Genomic DNA, 20,830 nt, shown 5'->3' on the forward strand with positions numbered 1-20,830 from the left:
AACCATCTCCCCCTCATGTGCGTGCTCATCGAGCTTCCCCTCGAACCAAAATTTCTAGTAGTTGGCATATCCAAACATTACACTCTAAATTGGAGCCAAACTCAAGCATGAGAAATAGAACTAAAATTCCATTAAATGCTCCACCATCCCCACCTGCAACAGTATCAACTGTAGGAACACCAACTCTTCACAAGCGGCAATGTGCGAACTGCAACCAAGTGTGATCGCTTGGCCTATATGAACAATTGGACTCTGATACCACTTGTTGGGGAGACACTATATTCGAAACTGACCCATCACATTTTAGGAGCCTAATTTAACTCAAAAAGTTAACCTATTAAGTCTTGGGTCATTCCACGTGTATGACAACACACATTCACTTTTCCCAATAATTTTCACCTAGATGATATCATTTTTGAAAAAGAAATGCAACTATTTTCAGAATATTCCATGGAAGATCTATTGTGGGTTAACATCTTCCTTCACATTCTTTCTCCAAGAAAGTATAGGCATTTACGCTGTAGCCGTTTAGAGACAATATTACTTGGAGTACGTTTCTTTAGTAAACAAAAGGAAGGGACTAGATTAATCTAAATACGTCAACGTTTGCAGTAACATTCTTCTCAAAAACTGATTTAATCATCTTATTTGTACGTCCAACTTAATTCATAGACGTTTAAAGTTGCATTACCATGATTCAATGCCATTGTTTTAATTTGAAGGAATGTAAATTTTTAAATTTACATCTTAATTGAATATAGAACAAAAGGGAAGGTTTTTAGACAGACAAAGAAAGAAAACAACGGTTCATTGTCATTCTAATCTTTTTCGTTTAGAGAGAGAGAACGCTACAAGAAAATGAGTTTTAGCTACCAAAGAATTGGTAGTAGAAGCCTTGATTTGCGAGAACGGAACACCTGAAAACATTATCACACATATTGTAATTACTATAATTAAAACCAACATGATATATCACTAAATTAGGCTCGTTAAATGTAAAATATTTGCCAGTTAAGAGAAATTAAGCGCATCACGAATAGCTCTCAAAGGAAAACAAATGATATTAATAAATGAATGAGTTATATATTGCAGATAAGTACTTTATTCATCATAAAACTTCAAAACTTTCCTTTCCGGGGATGGTCATTATTCATTGAGACAAAAGTTAAGGTATAGAGACCCAAATTATACTTTTTATCCATATTAGAATATTAATTATTGCAACAGAGTTAGATGTGATTATTTGTGAGAGTTTTTTACTGTAGAAAAACTCAAATTCTAAACTCGAATCAGCGAAGTGAACGGGACCTTAATTTCTTGCCTCAACTAGATTACCAGGGTACATACTTAGGACAGACTTATAAGTAATTTAAAACTATAATATTGAGCCAAACTTTATAGTTTTCATGGACATCATATTCCTTTTCTCTAGTTTAATTACTTTTCATGGACATCATATTCCTTTTTTCAATTAATTACTAGGAAATATACTTTATGGCCTACTTATTATATGTAGATTAATTGTAATGTTGAAGTTAAAAATCCTTAATAAGAATTCTTCAAGCAACAAATGAGGTTGTCACAATCTCCGACTTATATACTTCTCATGGTCTAAATAAGCTCAGAAAAAGTAGAAATCTAATGAGATGTTTATTTTAAGATTTCATCTTTAGTTTTGAATCATAATTTTTAATTTTTTATAGTATGTTTTTCATAAAAAAATTAAAATTTAAAAATTAAAATTATAAATTATGATTCTGAATTTATGAACCAAAACATAATAAGGCCTCGTTCACTTCGTTGATTCGAGTTTAGAATTCGAGTTGAGATGTGACTTTATGTGAGAGCTTTTTATTATAGTAAAAAAGTTAAATGTGATTATTTATGAGAGTTTTTTACTGTAAAAAAATCTAAATTCTAAACTTGAATATGCGAAGTGAACAGGACCTAAATAAACTAATCATAATTTCCATTTGCAAATATTATATTAATGTCAAGGTTCCCATGTGTACGGAGACAATAATTGGCCCGACCTTTACTAAAGAAGGTTAGAAAGGAGATATAACAAAAAAAAACCAGCAGTAGTAAACATTTTTTATTGTACTTTGTGCCATGATTTTCTTAATGAGGAGACCTTTGTTTAATTCAAAGTTGTTAAATGTGTAGACTGTAGAACCTGTTGTCTACCGACAATTATTAATTTAAAACAGCGAATAAAAAACTATAAAACGACATAAAAATGAAAAAACCACAACAAAACCCCAGTAATAAAAAATTATAACGATGGAACAAACGAAACAAAATGATAATAAACGAATAGATGAAAACGACAAAATAACATGAAAATCACACCAATAATACAACGCTGAAAAACATCTTTTGTATAATTATTATTGACAGTAAAAATTAATCCACAGATTAATAATAAGTTTTTTTGTAATTTGTGCTCAGATTAACTAAACTCTAAATGCGAATAATCATAAGAAAAGAAACAAAATCAACACAAGAGTTTTATAGTAGTTTACTCCAATGTAGAGTTACGTTCACTTAGTTTTTCACTATTTTTGGTAGAGAAAATACAAGTTACGGAGAAAGGGTGTTCAATAATCCGACCCCCCTTTCAGTCCATTCTTTTTTGCTTATATACTATGTCGTTTCTGTCAGTTGTTAACCATCTAATCTAATATCGTAATATCTTCATCCTACTCTGGAACAGTAATCTTTGATCACCGAGATTTTAACCAATTTGCATGACTTTCTCCACCGGCTTTACCACCTACTCTGTATACATTTAATGCACGTCAAATCCTAGCACAGTTGTACTTCAATCTGGATGTGGGTGGGTTCGTCGCCTTCGGCTCTTTGAAAGCGCTCTTCGTTCATGGCCAGTGGAGCATTCGTCTTCACAGTGTTACCCTTGTTCCTTCTAGTCAACTCTTTTGACGGAGATACTTGACCGCTAAGGGTCGACGTTCATCCAATGCGCTCTATCGCTGTTTCGTATCTTTGTCTTAATTATTTTATGCTTTAATCACACTACGTAACGCCCAATCATTGTTTCGTGTGGGGCTTAAAATTTTACCCCACAACAGTTATCGTGGTTTCTTTTGGAAAAAGAAAGCGCATAAAATTTTGAAGAAACTGAACCAGAGTTGTAAGTTGTAACTAGACCTCTTTATAAATGCTGTTAAGTTGTAAAGTTTAATTAATTGTGAAAGTTTATTTTATTGTGTTATTGTTCTCAATTACATAAAATTAGGACGTCTAATCTATACATGCATGTATGTAATGTGTATGTATGGAAAATGCACAGTATATATATTATATATAGGTGTAGATATATATATATATATATATCATTTACTAAATTAGTAATCCAAATAAAGATGTCAGAGAAATGACGGATATGATATGATGAGCTTTGCGTCAGCAGCAGAGTGATTTGTCATGATTATTAATTTTCTGGAGGCCTGGTAATTAAGTTGAGTACCGAATTTCGCAAAACTACTTTATGCCGTTCACAAGCTTTGAAATATTATCTGCCGTTCACATTTTGCTGTTTCAAAAATGAATGTTTGCGGGAACGAGAAAGACGACGTCCAAACAAAATTTTCTCTGATTATTCCCCATTTTTTCAAAATAATTCTTAAAGAAACGTTGAACAACAACAAATTGGTAAGCTCATTTTCTATGAACTTCACCAATAAAAATCAATATGGTTTACTTTTTTGACCAACGCCCCTTTTTATTTTTGATCAATCTGTCTCAAGATTTTTTAATGACCCTTTTGTTTAAAGAGGATATATACATATATATATATATATGTATGTATATGCATATGTATATAGACACACGCACGATATTGTTTCTGGAGGGACTATTCAGCCCTAATAAGCTAACATGTAGTCGTCTTTTTCTCTTGATTTGTAACTCTTATGAGCTTTCGATCTATATATATGTTGCACTTTATGAGCTTCTTGACAGTTTTCTTTCTATCTTGTATCGTTCAGCAAATTCCTAATAAATTTTTGAGGTTATATGGTGATACTTTGTCGGGTAAAGTATGTCTAGAGCTTCCATGTGGTTTAAGATGGGAGGTACGATTGACAAAAAGTAATGGCAAGGTGTGGATGGATAAGGGTTGGACAGATTTTTCAAAGTATTACTCCTTAGGCCATGGAGACTTGTTAGTATTCAGATATGAAGGGAATTCTAAATTCCATGTTCTCATATTTGATAAAAGTACTACAGAGATTGATTATCCTTCTAATCCGAACCGTTTTGAGAAGCATGATGACACTGACAGAAAACCCCATGAGTTTTGTGTGGAGGAAGGAATTGAAGATGATGATTCTGTTGTTGAGGTTCCGGAAACATTTTTACCCCATCCCAAAACAAGGGAGAAATCTCCAATACCGTGTCCCCGGCCCCACAAGAGAGCGAGGACTAATCGGCATGTTGATAAAACTCAGAGCAACCAATCTTATCAAAGACCTAAAGGTACTTTTCTCAACTTGATGGAAATATACACACTTGAGAATTCAATGAGCATGGAAGACTTTTTCCTATATCTTTATTTGTATTTCTTTAGCTCTAAAACATTACGCGTGCGCTATATATTTCACTATATGCATTTTGTGTGATTATTTAAACTTCCTGCAGCCGATAATATAAATTTTCCTACTAAAGGAGGTGGTGGAGAAAAATCAGTTCCACCAAGGCGGAAGAAATGTGGAGATACTAGGAAGAAGCTCTTGACTGCAAAGGAAATGGCTAAAGCTCTTAGGAGAGCAAGTGGTTTTAAGTCTAAAGACCCTTTCTCTAAGGTTAAGTTTGTCATGCAACCGTCCTACGTCGGAGCAGAATGTACTTCTTTGGTAAGCTTTTTCTTTTATTTATTTATTTTAAAATTTTCCTTTATTTTAGTTTCAAACAACTTTTTCGTTTCTTCTTCAGAAGAATGGTCTCATAGTGGCTTCATTGTCTTTGTTTTTCCTTCTGTCCTCAAGTGGTTACCATCTTTCTTTGTAAAGAAGTACCTCAAAAGTAAGCATGCTGATGTGATTCTTAAAGCTCCAGATGGAAGGACTTGGTCCGTTAAGTACACTTTTGGAGTTCATGAAGAAACTCCCGAAGGAAAATTCTATTTGGTTGGAAGGCATTTTCCATGGCCAATGATCTGAAAGTAGGTGATGTTTGTGTCTTTGTTCTGATTAAGAGCACTGATATCTTATTTGAAGTTTACATTTTCCGCGAAAATGGTAATTCCACAATGTTACCAGGTACACATGAAATATGCACAATCACATTTTATAATACTACAATTCGTAATCATATTTTCCTTCATATGGTTTTGTTTGGCTTTTCTGTATCTCCAGTGCATAAGGCTGCAGCATCTAAAGTCAGGCCAAAAGGAAGCCTTTCAAGTAAAGTAGAAGCCGGTAACACCATAAACAAGAAAACCGAAATGTCTGCCCCAGAGACATGCCGGAAACCGTTGACTATTAACAAGAAAGCTAGAGCTCTCGAAACAGCTAGCGGCTATCAATCAGAAAATCCATTCTTCACAGTTACTTTGGGAGCTTCATATACAACAAAAAGATGTGATTTGGTAAGTTTTCAGTTCAAATCTACTGGATGGATGATCAATTCGGTTGTCTCACGTTTGCCATGGAAAAGTGTTTTTCCTTTTCTTCTTAATTTATTTTTTCCTTTCCTTCTTAATTTATTTTTTCCTCATCACTTCACACCGAGAAATAATTCTTTTCCTTGTATTTGGGCAGCGCATCCCATACAAGTTTGCAACCACACACATTAATAAGATTGAAGGGAAAGCCATTCTTAAGGTTTCCGATGGTAGATATTGGTCTGTGATGTACAAAGTAAGAGACAGATTGAATAGTTCACCAGCGGCTGAGTTCTGTCATGGATGGACTGCATTTGTGCGAGACAATAGTTTAGAACAAGGCGATTGCTTGAGTTTCGAGCTGACAAACAGAAATGACCTTTCTTTTAAAGTATCAATTGTAAAGGCACATGACTGCCTGCCCCAAGGTAAGGAATGTTTCTTATAACCAGTGCCATTCAATCCGTGCATTGGGATTGGGGTAGTTAGTTAGTTAGTAGCAGGGAATAAAATGTGAGCAGGACCTAGGGATGGGTAACGATCATCTTGCTCAGTGAGAATTTAGTCGAGCCTTGGCTCTAGGGAGTGCAAAGGGTCTCTTGAAAATCCCCATATCTTGTATTCCTTCCTATTTTTTCATTACTAACATCAATATAATTTCCGTTGATCGATCAATTTCTTGTTAGTTGCTCTTAAAATTGTTATTCTCTTGCTGGTTCCTACCACGAATCCAATCGCAGAGCAAGAGAATTAAATTAAACTAAAAATATGTCAAGACAAAATTACAGTTGAATCTGCAAGTATGCATATGATTGTACGAACCAATTAATAATGTCAAATATGACAGAAAAATCAGAATACATATTGTTTGGTTGAATGAAATGCAGGCAAGTTCAGGAAGCTAAGATCGGAAGTGGCCAAGTCAATCAGAGGCCCGCATCTTCCAGTGTTAGCAGAGCTTCTAGAGCGGCCAGCAGATTCTCTTCAACAAATCCCTACTTTCAAGTGACTTTGCAACCTTTTCACTTGGAGAGACATTTAGTGGTATGTATGATATTTGTCACAAATTTGTAATGATGCAAAAACTATGCGACAAAGGTTAGCCTCAATATAATCATCAAATACATGAAGAAAATTAGATACTTTCGGTATCAATCTCAAAATCAGAAGTTTTGTAGTTATAGAATTTCAATTTTCTTGTTTCTGCAGAATCTACCGACTGCGTTTTCAAAGAATTCTTTTGAGGGAAAGGCAAAAACTGCGATCCTTCAGGTAGGGAACATATCTTGGCCTGTGGAGTTATTGCATTACCCCTCGGATTATAAGTTCTCTCGTGGATGGTATGCATTTGCAAAGGAGATGTCTCTGCGTCCAGGAGATGTCTGCATCTTTGAGCTGATTGATAGGAATAAACTTGTGCTGAAAGTGTCCATATTCGGTCAAAACCGTACTAAAACTCTTAATGTAGCTGATTAAAACTAAAAGGGTCGATATTTTGGAAGGAACTAAAATTTGGACATGTTATTTTAAATGTTCTGTACAGTTTCATGATGTTTGGTAAATGGTCTGTGGATATGTATGTGGACAAGCTCAACACACTGGATAGTGGTAATATTTTGGATTGTTTTGAGGCACTTTTGGACAAGTCCAACGCAGGTTTTGGACAGAATCTTTTACACAATTATAGGCAAAGTGCACTGTGAAATTGCAGCAATGTTTATGTTATTTTGTTGTCAACTATTTTAGTCAACTACAATGGAATGGATGGACAGATTATTTCATTTTGAACTAAATTTGAGGCAATTACTATTCAGTTCCCTTAATTCTGTATAAAGCAAAAAAAAAAAAAAAAAAAAAAAAAAAAAAAAAAAAAGAAAGGAAGAAAGGAACCAAGTGCTTATTATTATTCAAGACATCAATGTCTTCCCTTAAAACTCTGCTCCTCCGGTCCTCAAACTTTGTTCGTGGGGTCCCGATGGCTGAACATAAGGAAGGACTAACAAAGGAAAAGAATTTGTTAGTTTGGGAGCAGAGAAAAAGCGGTACATATTTAACGAGTCTAGGCTCGTTGAATCATTTATCTCGGTTAGGATTTTCTCTGGAATGTGGAGCCCTGGAATTATGTTTTCAAGCCTCTTTTTAATGCATATATGCAATGGATAATGCAGAAGTTAAGAACCGATTTTTCATTTTTGCATACTAGAAAGACGGACCATACATAAACTTGAGATATATGTACACGCGCACATACATATTTCCAAACCTTTGAAAACGGTGTCCTAAGATTAGTACTTTTTTAATAAAGGAAGCCTAAAATCAATTTGTGCGTATAAACCAAATCTTATGATAACACATGTTACTAATACGTTCTCTCTTAGAATTCGATAACGTTTATATACATTGCACGTTCTGAGGTGATTGACATAATTTTCTTCTTTCATTGTGGACAGAATTCCTCATAAATTTTTAAGCAAATATGAAGACGATTCAACAAGTCTAGAACTTCAAAAGCTTCCATGTGATTTAGAATGGGAGATGGGATTGACAAATTGTGAGGACAAGATGTGGATAGACAAGAGTTGGCCAGAATTTGCAAATTATTATTCCCTATTTGGTGGGCACTTGTTAGTTTTTAGACATGAAGGGAATTCTAAATTCCATGTTTGCATATTCAACATAAGTACTACAAAGAAATAAAATCATTTTGATACCCATGAAACATCTTGAAGGTACCTTATATCTTTTATGATATTAAAAAGTACATTGAGTTTTAAAAAACATTTTAAAAAACGTCCAAGTTACCATTCTAATTAATTAGAAACTAAAAATTGTTCTCAGAATTAAGTTTTATAAAACATTTTAAAAATATTCTCAACACTAAAACTTAACATTTTGGAATTTTGAAGAGAGAAATCTCCATTACTATTTTTTCGGCTGAATAATAAGAGAATGAAAACCAGTGCTGATCATCATGAAACTCAAAGGGACTTGTCACTCATCTAATCTTAGAAGTAAAGGAACTCTTCTGTACTGTGTGGAAAATTTATCATCATAAATTGGAGAATTTTTTCAGACTTAGATAATGAATTCTCAGTTAATTTTCTAAACTATGTCAGTATAATTTTTTTTTACGATGATTAGAGAAATTATTTTGTCACATTATTAAAATGTTAATTGCGAAATTTAATCGTATATGAGTCTATGATTCTGTGTGATGAAATTTCCTCAATGAGACCATCCTGGTAAATTTCAAAGATGAATGAATGACATAAGAGGAGGTTTCATGTTAATACTCAAAATAATAAATCCTGTTTAAATAGTAATTGGTTCAAAGACCAGCTAAATTAATTCGATAAATTCATGATTAAGCACGGAACAAATTAGAAATAATAGTAATGAATAATTCTATCTTGCAACAAAATTAGTGACAGTAGAATTATCATGCCAAGTTCATGCCATACAGTTATCAGGAAATTATGGACCCTAATAGTATACAAATCACATTGTAATAAGAATTAGCAGATAAATGACTAATGATTTGATTCCATCAAATTAATAAGTAGTCTAGATTAGTGTTGGAACTTTGGACGGGCCGCCCGCGACCGCCCAAAAAGCCCGAGGATTTGCCCGAGCCCGACCCGCCCGAGATTTTCGGGCCGCCCGCCCGAGCCCGAATTTCACCTTGAACGGGCCGCAGGCTTGTATTCGGCGGCCCGAGCCCGCCCAAATTGCCTGAATTTTTTAAACTTTTTTTTAATATTAAGTTATTTATATATATATTAGTATTACAATTTATATATATATTACAATTTGAAATGAACACACGAACTCGGGTTTTCGGGCAGAATTCGGGTAAAAATTCAAAAAATAGCCGTTTTCAGGTTTTCGGGCAATTCGGGCAACTCGGGTTTTCGGGCAAAATTCAAAAAACTAGCCGTTTTCGGGTATTCAGGCACCTCGGGCGGGTCGGGCAATTCGGACAGGCGGGAAAATTCGGGCAAAATTCAAAAAAAAAATTCAAAAATTCGGGTTTCGGGTCGGACAATTCGGGCACACCCAATTTCGGGCAATTTTCGGGTCGGGCAGTTCGGGCTTGGTCGGAAAAATTCAAAAAAATCCCGGCGGACGGCGGTATACGGTGGTTAGACGGCGGCGGGCAAGGGGGGACATGTCAAATTCGGACTGCCCGAGCCCGAACCCGAATTTCTTGCTTGGGCGGGCGGGAATTGGGCCGGCCCGCCTGAGCCTGAAAAAATTAGGGCTTCGGACGGCCCGCCGACCCGAAGTTCCAGCACTAGTCTAGATAGTGACATGGGAAGCTTGATCCAATATTGGTGTAGAAGTTAGGAGATTTGAAATCAATGGTCTAGATTGAATTAAAAAAAAGAGAGAGGCTCAAAGTTGGCGCGTACACTAGTTCCAAGGCAAGGAGAGTTTTCCACTTCATCAGGCAACCCATCAAATCTAGATAATGTGATGTATTAGGAATAATACTAGAATAATTCGTTGGAAGGAAATGGATGTACCTGGAGATAATCATGTGCTCTTACGGAATAGACAAGAATAAGAAGTTAGAACGGGCACGTTTAGTTTGTTGATTTGAATTTTAATTTGAGTTGAAATGTGATTTTATGTGAAACTTTATTATTATAGTAAAAAAGTTAGATGTGACTGTTTTTGAGAGCTTTTTACTGTTGCAAAACTCAAATTCTAAACTTGAATAAGTGAAATGAACGTGACCTTAGAATTGTTTGAACTCGCTTGAACTTAGAGTTGTTTGAACTCACTTGAACTTAGAGTTGTTTTAAACTCGCTAGGGGTAAAACAATATTTTTTCTGGAGAGTAAAAGTGTCAACCGAAGCCGAAAACACTAAATTGACCTAAATGCCTATGGAGGACCAGGAGTAATCACAGCTTGATCCAACTAAGATAGAGAGTCCAAATGCGCAGCTCTTTTAAAATTCTCTATGCCTTTAGAAAAGTTTTTTCTGTTCATATTTTTACTTGATAAAATTTTTTAGTTGGGTTTTATGAGACCGTTTAAAATATCGTTAAATGAGTTGTTTTAGTCTACTTCTCTTTCTTTTCTCTCTCTTGCGTCTATTCCTCACGCAGTAATCTGCCCCGCCGCCACCAAGCTATCTCGCCGGAGCTCAACACCAACCCTTCTTGCCGACCCTCGCCTCCAATTGATCTAGCGTTGCGAACGATGAAGGTGATTGGAAGAGCTATCATCATCCCTGCCTCATGTTGGGAAACGCCACTTGTTTGGGAGACTACATGTGAACTGGCTCAATACACTTCAGGAGCCTAACTTGACCTAAAAGGTTAACCTATTGAGTCTTGAATCATTCTATATATATAAACCACATCACATTGTCATATACTTTCTATTTGGGACAACACACACATGCACTTTTCGTAATAATCTCTTCATCTTGTGTGTAGTCACCGAGCTCCCTCTCGAACCAAAGTTTCTAGTAGTCGGCACATCCAAGCATCACACTCTAAACAAGAGCCAACTCGAGCATGGAAAGAAAGTCGAAACCGTGTGAGTCTACCAAATCTTCCACCATCTGCACCAATTACGAAACACCAATTCTTCACGGGAGGCAACGCGGGAATTGCAACCGAGTGTGCTTGCTTGGCCCATATGAACCATCGACTCTGATATCACTTGTTGGGAAAACACCACTTGTTTGGGAGACACTGTAATAACCGGAAAAAATTTAGATCTAATCTAGACAATCCGGTATTTGACCGAAATCTTTTCCGGAACAGAAAGTAGTAGAAATATTGATGTAAATAAGAAAATGTTATGTAGAAACTTTATGTACGAGGTAAAATTTTTCAAAATATATAAAGTTATAATACGAATATTGTTACAAAGAAAATTCGTAAATATTAGTTATGAACAGTGAAATATCGGCTAAAAGTTAAAAATTTTAGCGGGTATATTTTAGTTATAAAAAACTGAAATGTTTGGTTTGTGACCAAATGATCAGCTAGAAAAATAACAGAAATATTAGAAGTAAGGAAAATAGCAAAAGTTCCTAAAACAGAATTTTTTCGAGTCAGTTAAAGCAGGAAACTGCTAAAAAAATGAATACCGCAAGGGTACGCATTTTAGGCAATTCTGAATCAATTAAAATGATAATTTTAGAAAAAGAAATTGACTAATGAGATACCCAAGAGAAATGGGTTGGATATGAGAAATTTGACTCAGGGTGCTCAGCAGTCCAGAAAAGCAGTATAGAACCTGTACTGGGTGTGAAATTATCGGTACCGGAAAGAAATTCATTTTGAAAAATGGAAAGTTAGATCTCGACAAGAAAAATGTGAGGAACATAGAACCACTCAAATTAAGGGTTAAACTTAAGCAGAACTAGTAAAATTAAATTATAGAAATTAAATTAATTTCTTTAATTTAATTTAGAAAGTAATATTAGATATTATTAGAAATAATATTATAATATTCATTAATGTCTTTGAAAGAGTCCCACGGAGACATTAGAAGCTACTTTTGTCTTCTTTGCCTAAGTGTGGGTGACCAAAAGTCTTAAAAGAGTCCCACGTGAGGTGAATATGAGTTTGTAAAAAAAAAAAAAAGAAAGTGAAATGTATTACGGATGGAAAACTTGGTGTACATATTAAAGGAATTAAGCATGAGGTGGCTACTCAACTTTTAGATGTAAACATATAGTGCCAAGACATGCTTAATAGGTATGGTGAGTCAATTACTAGCCTTGATGAGTCACGTGCCTTCTTGGCAATAAGAAACTAAAACAACGAAAACTTTTTCAAGCTTATGCACATGTAAGAGAGATACTATGTGGGCATTGAATAGTGTCCTACAGCAAGAAAAGAAAAACGTGAGAGAGTGAATAAAAAGAAAACATATTAGAGAGAGACGGAGAAAGGGAAATCAAGGAAGATCAAGTATTTTCACCGAAATTTCTTCCATTCAGTATCGTAGAAACGTAACCTGAGGTGTTCTAGCGGAAAACCTCAACTTCTAGAGGTAAGATTTCGGATTTAAAAATGTGAATTCCATGATTTCTTGAGTTAGATGAATAGTAACCTATCTCGGAAAACTTCCGTTAAAGTAAAAATCAAAACTGAGGTTTTGTAGAGCATCATAATAGGAGTCTAACGGTGTAAGTATTAAAATGATTGAACGAAGTTTTGGTGGATTTTCTTTGAAAATCTGTGAGCCTAGATTGAGGAAGAACATGTGTTTTTGTTCAATATTATGTTGGAATATGTGTTCAGGTATGTGAATCTTGACTCCAAGTACCGGAATCAGAAGTAAAACAAGTTATTGAAAACTCGGGAAACGAGAAAAATAAGGCGAAACTCTGCTGAAATTTAGTTTGAGTAATTTGAACTAAAACTGGATTTATATGGGATTAAAGTGTGAAAAGAAAGATGTTTCGATAATCGGTGATGGTTAGGAACCGAACATAACAAGAATTCACAGTTTTAGACCGAAACTGAAAATTAGGCCCATGACTGAGTAATTTGCACGGTTTTAGTGCAAATCCTTGAGATAGGAAATAGTTTGAGGTCGAATACTAAACATAAGAATTGTAGATCTTTCCGACGTAAATTTCATTGTAATTATTGATCTTAGATTTTGAATCTAACGATCGAAAAATTTATGCAATACGGCTGATTAACGGTTGAAGTCGGACAGTAGCAAGGGAGACAAAGGACGCATTGTTAGCGAAATTTCGGTAAGTACAATAGTTTTTCTATGGCTATATCGCGAACAAGCTTACTTTTCTATGTTGCACAAAATTTGTGCATATTGTAGAATTTTGAATGTGAGATAGATACAATGTTAAGTATGTATCGATGATAAGTCAAGGTCAAGTTACGAGAAAGATTTAAACTTTAATAAAAAAAGTTAATCTCATGTTAAATTGTTCAAAAATGCACAAATGCATAAAATTTAACTAAAATTACCGTTTTAATGAGAAAATTGATAAACGGTAAGAGACTAAACGTCATGTTTGTACCAGCCTTCGAAGGAAAAGTTATTATGAGACTATGAAAATATGAAACCGTGACTGAGTTGGATTGGTTAGCTACCCCACTCCTCTCTGGTTATACGCGCTATGGTACAACAGGACAGGGCCCATAAAAAGTAAAAGACAAGAAAATGAAACACATAAACCATTTCATATAACGGTATAGTATCTATAAAGAAGAATGAAAAGAATGAGAAACACAAAAATGAAAGTCATTCAAAACGTAAAAATACAATATGAACGACTATGATGAGATGAAAGCTGAACAAAGTATGAAATGAAAGAAGAAGAATATAAAACATATACGTTTTAGTAGTACAAAATGTATTAGGATATAGGTCATGAATGCATATATGGGTATGCATAATTATTGTATCTGTTATGACCTATTGATACTTGCTGAGCGAAAGCTCATTAAGTTTGTTCGTGTTGTAGGAAGCACGGGTAAGGCACTGGCTCCCTGAAACTTGTTGCTGGGCATGCAGAGAGGATGTAGCAGTGGAATGTGGGCAAGTGGGTTGTTGATGCATCACGTGTTTTGGAAACGCTGCTGAACTTTATATGTAAAATAAAATAGTGTTTTATGTATTTTGATGACTAATGTAACAGAATGCTGTCAGAATGCTACAGCATTTTAGGAATGGCTAAAAACAGAATGCTACAGCATTTTAACGTACATGGTAAAAAAAAGGCATGAAATTTTAAGAAGTTATAACTAGTAAATGGTAGAGGTTAAGAAATGGTAAGTATGAGCATAGGATGATGACCAAAAGTTAGGGTCGTCACAGACGCCACATGTGAAACTGGCCTAATACACTTCAGGAACCCAACTTGAGCCAAAAGGTTAACCTATTAGGTCTTGGGTCTTTCCATGTATATAAACAACTTCACATTCTTATCCACATTCCATGTGGGACAACACACACATGCATTTTTATCAATAATATATTGTTTGGTAAGTGCCTCAAAATGGTTTTGGGAAAGTTACTATTTCGCGTTTTTTGGTAAGTTATTGTATTCTATTTTTGGGCAAGGGTTATTAGGAGTTTATAAATAAGTGCTTTATGCAAGGCTTTATGTGTGTTAAGAGAAAAGTGTAGAGAAAGAGTGCTTCCTTTTGAGAAAAAGAGAAAAATGTGAGGAGAGAGAGGCAAATTGTGTAAGAGGTTTTGGTAGAAAGAGAGAGTTTGTTGAGTATATAATTCTGAAACAATTAGTGAAGTTTTTCTCCCTCTTCCGTGGACGTGGAAACATCAATTCTCCACGGGAGGCAACGCTGGAACTGCAACTTGTGACGACCCTCTTAGGTGGTCGTCACTGTAGCTGAAATTAACTTGTACTTGCTGGAATTTTTTTTAAAGTCTTATAGTAGACATAAGTTTCGAATTGCTTTCTTGATTAAAATATTCATACCTTAACATATCCATTTTTTTTAAAGCATATAGATATATCTATATGTATATACTTAATCCTTAAGACTGGCTTGCTTACAGTCATAATCCACAAAATCATTTATCATATAGTTTCAGAATAATAATTAGCAAAATAATTTATAACGTAAAACTGACTGCGGAAATAATTGCGAGCGATATCCATTTCCCGATCTCTACATCGTTTGTCTGCTACCTCACCCTCAGTCCATCAAACATTAAGTGCAGGTTACTTACCTACAGTATAAATATTCTATGGTGAGCTTTCGCTCAGCAAGTATAAACTATCTCTTGCAAAATAACTGTAAGTTCACATGAATAAATAGGCATGAGTCAATTTTGCTTAATTATGATAATGTCTTATTAAATTCTTATTATCTTATCTTATCTTACTTACTTATGGGCCCGAGTGCTCGTACTACTTGTGCGCAATCATCAGGATGTAAGGGTTTACAAGTTCCCCAACGACACCGTGATTATAACTGAACTGAATGTCTCCCTCTCAAAGGACTTTATTATATATTTTTTTCTTCTCCCTTGCGGAGTTTGAGTTACCTCCCTCTTAGAGGATGGTATGGCACTCAACTGAGATTATTCTTATAAGTTTCTCTTGACTTATTAAGGTGTATGTAGTATGACATGACATCGCATACTGTACATAAAGCATAAACATGCATATATAACATGTGTAACTTTTATTTAAAATCTATTTATACTGTAGGCATGATTTCTACTTACCTGATTTACAGAGCTAGAATCCACTTTTCACCAAATAGCCTATTCTCTTACTTGCTTACTTTTGAAAATGAACACCCATTGAGAGTGTGAGATTAACTGTCGTTTGCTATTCTATTTTAGCAGCCTATGAAGGAAATCTAGGCCTCGTTCAGTTCGCCGATTCGAGTTTTTAATTCAAATTGAGATGTGACTTTATGTGAGAGTTTTATAACTATAGTAAAAAAGTTTGATGTGACTTTTTATAAGAGCTTTTAACTGTAGTAAAACTAAAATTGAAAACTCGAATTGGTGAAAGAACAAGGCCTTACTCCTTTACTTAAGGTGTGTATTCCTTTTTTTATTGAAGGATAATTTACTATAAGGATCAATTTATTAAATCCTCAAAATCTTATTTTCCTTAATTGCCCTTAACATACATATGCCTAGATTGAAATCAATTATCCAATCTAGTAACTTATTCTCCATAATTTACCTTATTGGACTTGTTCCATCACCAAGGCCCAATTTGGCCTAGAGACTTAGTACCGACGTTCTAACTCTTATACCGTTGAAATTTAGACTTAAACGGGGTTGTTAGACTAATACGGGCATTGGACCCGCATCTAACTTTGAAATTCTAAGGGCCGAACATATTGGGCTCGTAAGTGCCTGTCGGGATGTTTTGCTAAAAAATTATTAAGTTTTTAAAAGAAACTACCATTCTATTTTTATAAAATCGATTGCTCATTTATCTAGTTATAAGTACTAAAATCCCATTATAAAATCTCTTTTGAATACCGACTTTTGAAACTATTTCATAAGTCATTTTACGGTTAGTTTGTAAACCACAGTGAAACTATGTTGTAGAAACCTTTTTTTTTTTTTTTTGAAATCTTTCTTCATGACTGTTCTTCGTTAAAGCGAGGTCTAAAATCATAGTATTTTACTGAAATCACATCTTGGGTCCTTCGATAAACTTTTATTAAAACTAAAACTGTGTTAGTTTTGTTCGGTTAAAACTGTGCAGTTTCTGAAATCCGCATTTTACTATATCATAGAGTCGGATTTTGAAAATCTGGGTTTACAATAATTCTTCATCTCAACGGGATTTAAAATCATCATTTTTGAGAAAATTGAGATTCGGCCTCTAAAGGCCTCATTTGGCTGCCATAGTGGCTGCTAGTTTTTTTTTAAGCTGTTTTGGATAGCATTGCACCATTTTTGAAAATGGCTTAAAACTTGCATTTAGAGTTAAAAATGAGTTTATTCAGAGTCATAGAAAAACGTTCAAAACATCGAGAACTATAAGTTTTAACTTAGAATAACTGAAAAATGTCGCTCTAGCATCCTCATTTTTACGTTCAAAGTAACCAAAAAATTTTACCTCTAACCCAAAATAAGCAAACTTAAATCAAGCATACTTATACCACCTAATGCTAATCAAACTAACCTCAAAACACATAAAACTAACATAAAACTCACACACCCTTATTACAACCATAGCCTCAAAGAAACTACAAATTACATCCATAATTTCAAACTTAAGGTTAGCTAGAAAAATAATGAAGGAGAGTTTAAGAAATTACCCTTGAAGAACTCTCTTGAACACCTTTGAAATTCTCCTCTTCTTTTTTAACTTAAACTAGGATTTGTGGTGAGTTATATGGAGACGTTTGAGTGTGTGTAAGGTAAGGGGAAAGCTCAGTTTTGGTGAGGAGAATGGAAGAAAGAGACTTGAGAAGAACTAAGTGAAATGGCCGGTTGGTGTTTTTAGAAGGGAAGTACAAGTGAGACTTCTAATAAATAAGTGATTTGATTCATCTCTTTATTTAATCTTTTAGTACAACTTCATCAAGCAAAATTTGCTTAAAGCCTCCTTACATGGCCTGTCTAGGTGAGAAAAAAGAAAGGGATAAGTATACCATAATTTCTCTTCACTTACCACCATCACATCACATCTCATCCAGCCAAAACTTAACCCACTCTTGTACTTTTGTCTCATCTCTTAAGTTTCCCTTAAAACTAATAAAATTATACCGGCTATAAGGACATACTTAGCCGATAAAAAATTCTAGTTTCTGACGGTTTATTTTCTACTGCTTATTTACAGTTCAATGTTAATCCCCAACTACTTCAATATCACATTAAATTCTTACTCGCATAATATTTTAAACTGTTTCAAGTCTTGAACTTTATTCTAGACTAAACAAATTCTAAACTTAAATTTTCTGCATTATATCCCGGGAATGACATTGCTTCTGACGGTGTCAACTGTCAAGCTCACATTGTACCATTCTACTACAAGTATTTTTCTTATGACTTTAACCTAATTGTCTGACAATTAAGGATTTTTTTTTCTTCTTTTAAAATGTCAGAGCGTTTTTTTATACGCTGCTAACATCGTGCTGTGCTTGGAAATTCTTGAAATTAAGATTCTCAAACTATATACGTACTGAAAATTCTTCCACCTTAAGTATGGTGAGAATTTATCGATTGAATTTACTTGATCGTAAAACATGAACTTAGCATGAAATCTGTTACAGAATTTAGGAATGCATATGTTAATTCCATAAATCCTTCAGTCACAAAATATAGCATAATATTTTTTAGAAAATCCTTGGCTTAAATACATAAATTCTATTATTTAATGTCTGAGATTTTCTTAGTCATTACACAACTGAGTGTGCTTGCTTGGCCCATATGAACCACCGACTTTGATACCACTTGTTGGGGGAAACACCACTAGTTTGGGAGACACCACATGTGAAACTGGCTTAATACGACACTTTAGGAGCCTAACTTGACCCAAAAGGTTAACTTATTGAGTCTTGGGTCCTTGCATGTATATAAACTATTTCACATTTTTATTCACTTTATATGTAGGACAACACACACATGCACTTTTCTCAACAATATATTGTTGGGTAAGTGTCAAATTGGTTTTAAGAAAGTTACTATTTTGTGTTTTTTGGTAAGTTATTGTTTTCTGTTTTTGGGCAAAGGTTGTTAGGAGTTTACAAATAAATATTTTGTGTAAGACTTTATTTGTGCTAAGAAAAAAGTGTAGAGAAATAGTGCATCTTTTTGAGAGAAAGAGATAAAAATAAGGATAGAGATAGACAAATGGTGTAAGAGATTTTGGGTAGAGAGAGAAAGAAAGAAAGTTTATTGGGTGTGTAATTATGAAACTGTTAGTGAAATTTTTCTCCTTCTGTGAACGTAGAAAATTTTTTTAAACTACCTAAATCTTTGTTTCTCTATTATTCTGTTATTTTAGTTTCAGTTTATTTTTTTACTGCGTGAGTGTAAGAGTATGTTTTTCTCCAACACCTCATGAAGGAGATCCAAAGAGCTCCACCGTCGCGACAATGAAGATCAAAATCTACAGCGTAAAACAACGGATATCATCACGAAGCAAATCGTCGAGATGCTTGGCTCAATCAATCTAAAACCGGCTAGCACTCCCCGTCGTTGCTGAGGAGATATTGGGTCCATTTGAAGCCCATTTTTTAAAAAAAACAATCACGTTTTCCGAGGAACAAAAAATGAAAAGGGTTTGAAGATTATGTTTGGAGCAGTGCCAAACTAAAAAAACTGAAAACATTCTTTTTTCTTTCTCCTAAAAATCCACACTTTCTAAAAATAAAAGAAACTTATTTTCCTTTTTTATTTTCATTTTCTCATCCCTTTCCTTTATTCACACGTAGCAAGTCCTAATCCTTCCTTTTCCCATGTTTTGTAACTATTAAAATTAAAATTACATTATATGTGAAAGATGGAGAAAAGGAAAAGAGGAATTTATTGGACGGAAGAAATTGTGGCCCCTTTCCTTTATTCACACGTGGCAAGTCCTCTTATTTTCAAGTGGCTAATTTCAAAAATCATTTAACTAATAGGATTAGCATATACAACAGTAAAATAGGACATCCACTTTATTACTAAGCGTAATTATTACATTCTTATATATAAATTAACTATTAATATGTGTGTATAATAATTAGTATCCTCATTATTTACTACTTACGTACAATAAATAGTACGTGTAACATTTACATATAGTAGATATTTATATAATATATTGATTACTAGCGTATTGTTTGAGGAGATTATTAATTATTTAAAATATTATTATAAGTTTTAAAAAATGTACAACTAAATGAAATTTCAATTTTTTTTCTGTTGAAAATATTTTTTGAATAAAATTAATAAACGTATTTTTAAAAATAATTCTTACGTGAATTTTAAAACATTTTTATTTTTATTTTTAAACACAAAATAAAATTATTTTAGAGAAACCGGCCTATTGCCTTCTTGTCGCGGTGCCGAGATCTCATCAGCATGATCTCGATTCTTACCGAATCTCCTGCACGGGAGATCGACTTTTTTTTCTTAGTTTCTTTATGTTTTGCTTAAGCTAGAAGTAGATTTTGTTGTGTGTATTTGTGTTGTATTTTTTTTCAAGATATTCCGGTGACGGTTCAACAAGGCTACCGCCGTTTTGTAGAGGTTACCATGTTAGAAATCAAAGATTTGGTGAAAACCGTCACCTAAAAGTCAAGAACATTCATGTTAGATTATCAAGAATTCATAAATCTGTAAGCGGAAGCGTATCTGAATCCATATTGCTTGATTTCTCTCCAGAGTCGTGCAATTTGTCTTCCAGATCAACACGTTTTCCTAGAAAACCCTTTAACTTTCTCTCTGTACTCTTTCTGATGATGAGATGTCAGAATGAATGAAATGATACGTGTGATCTGGAGACCATAACTGCCATTTATTGATAACTTCCCTGTTATCTTTTAATATTTCTATTTTAGTTCATCATAAAAATAAAAATTACCCTTAAGTCTCTACACATTAAAGGCCCACACCCTATTAGATACATTAAAGCCCAAAATACCTAAACCTTAGTAAATCACTTTTAATTAAGCTTAACCTTATATGACAGCCCGCAACACATAATTATTCACATATAAACCCAACGTTAAATTAAGAATCTAACATACCGGGATACCGTCCAAAA

This window comes from Morus notabilis, unplaced genomic scaffold, assembly GCF_000414095.1.
Source record: "Morus notabilis unplaced genomic scaffold, ASM41409v2 Scaffold184, whole genome shotgun sequence".
In the NCBI taxonomy this organism is placed as follows: Eukaryota; Viridiplantae; Streptophyta; class Magnoliopsida; order Rosales; family Moraceae; genus Morus; species Morus notabilis.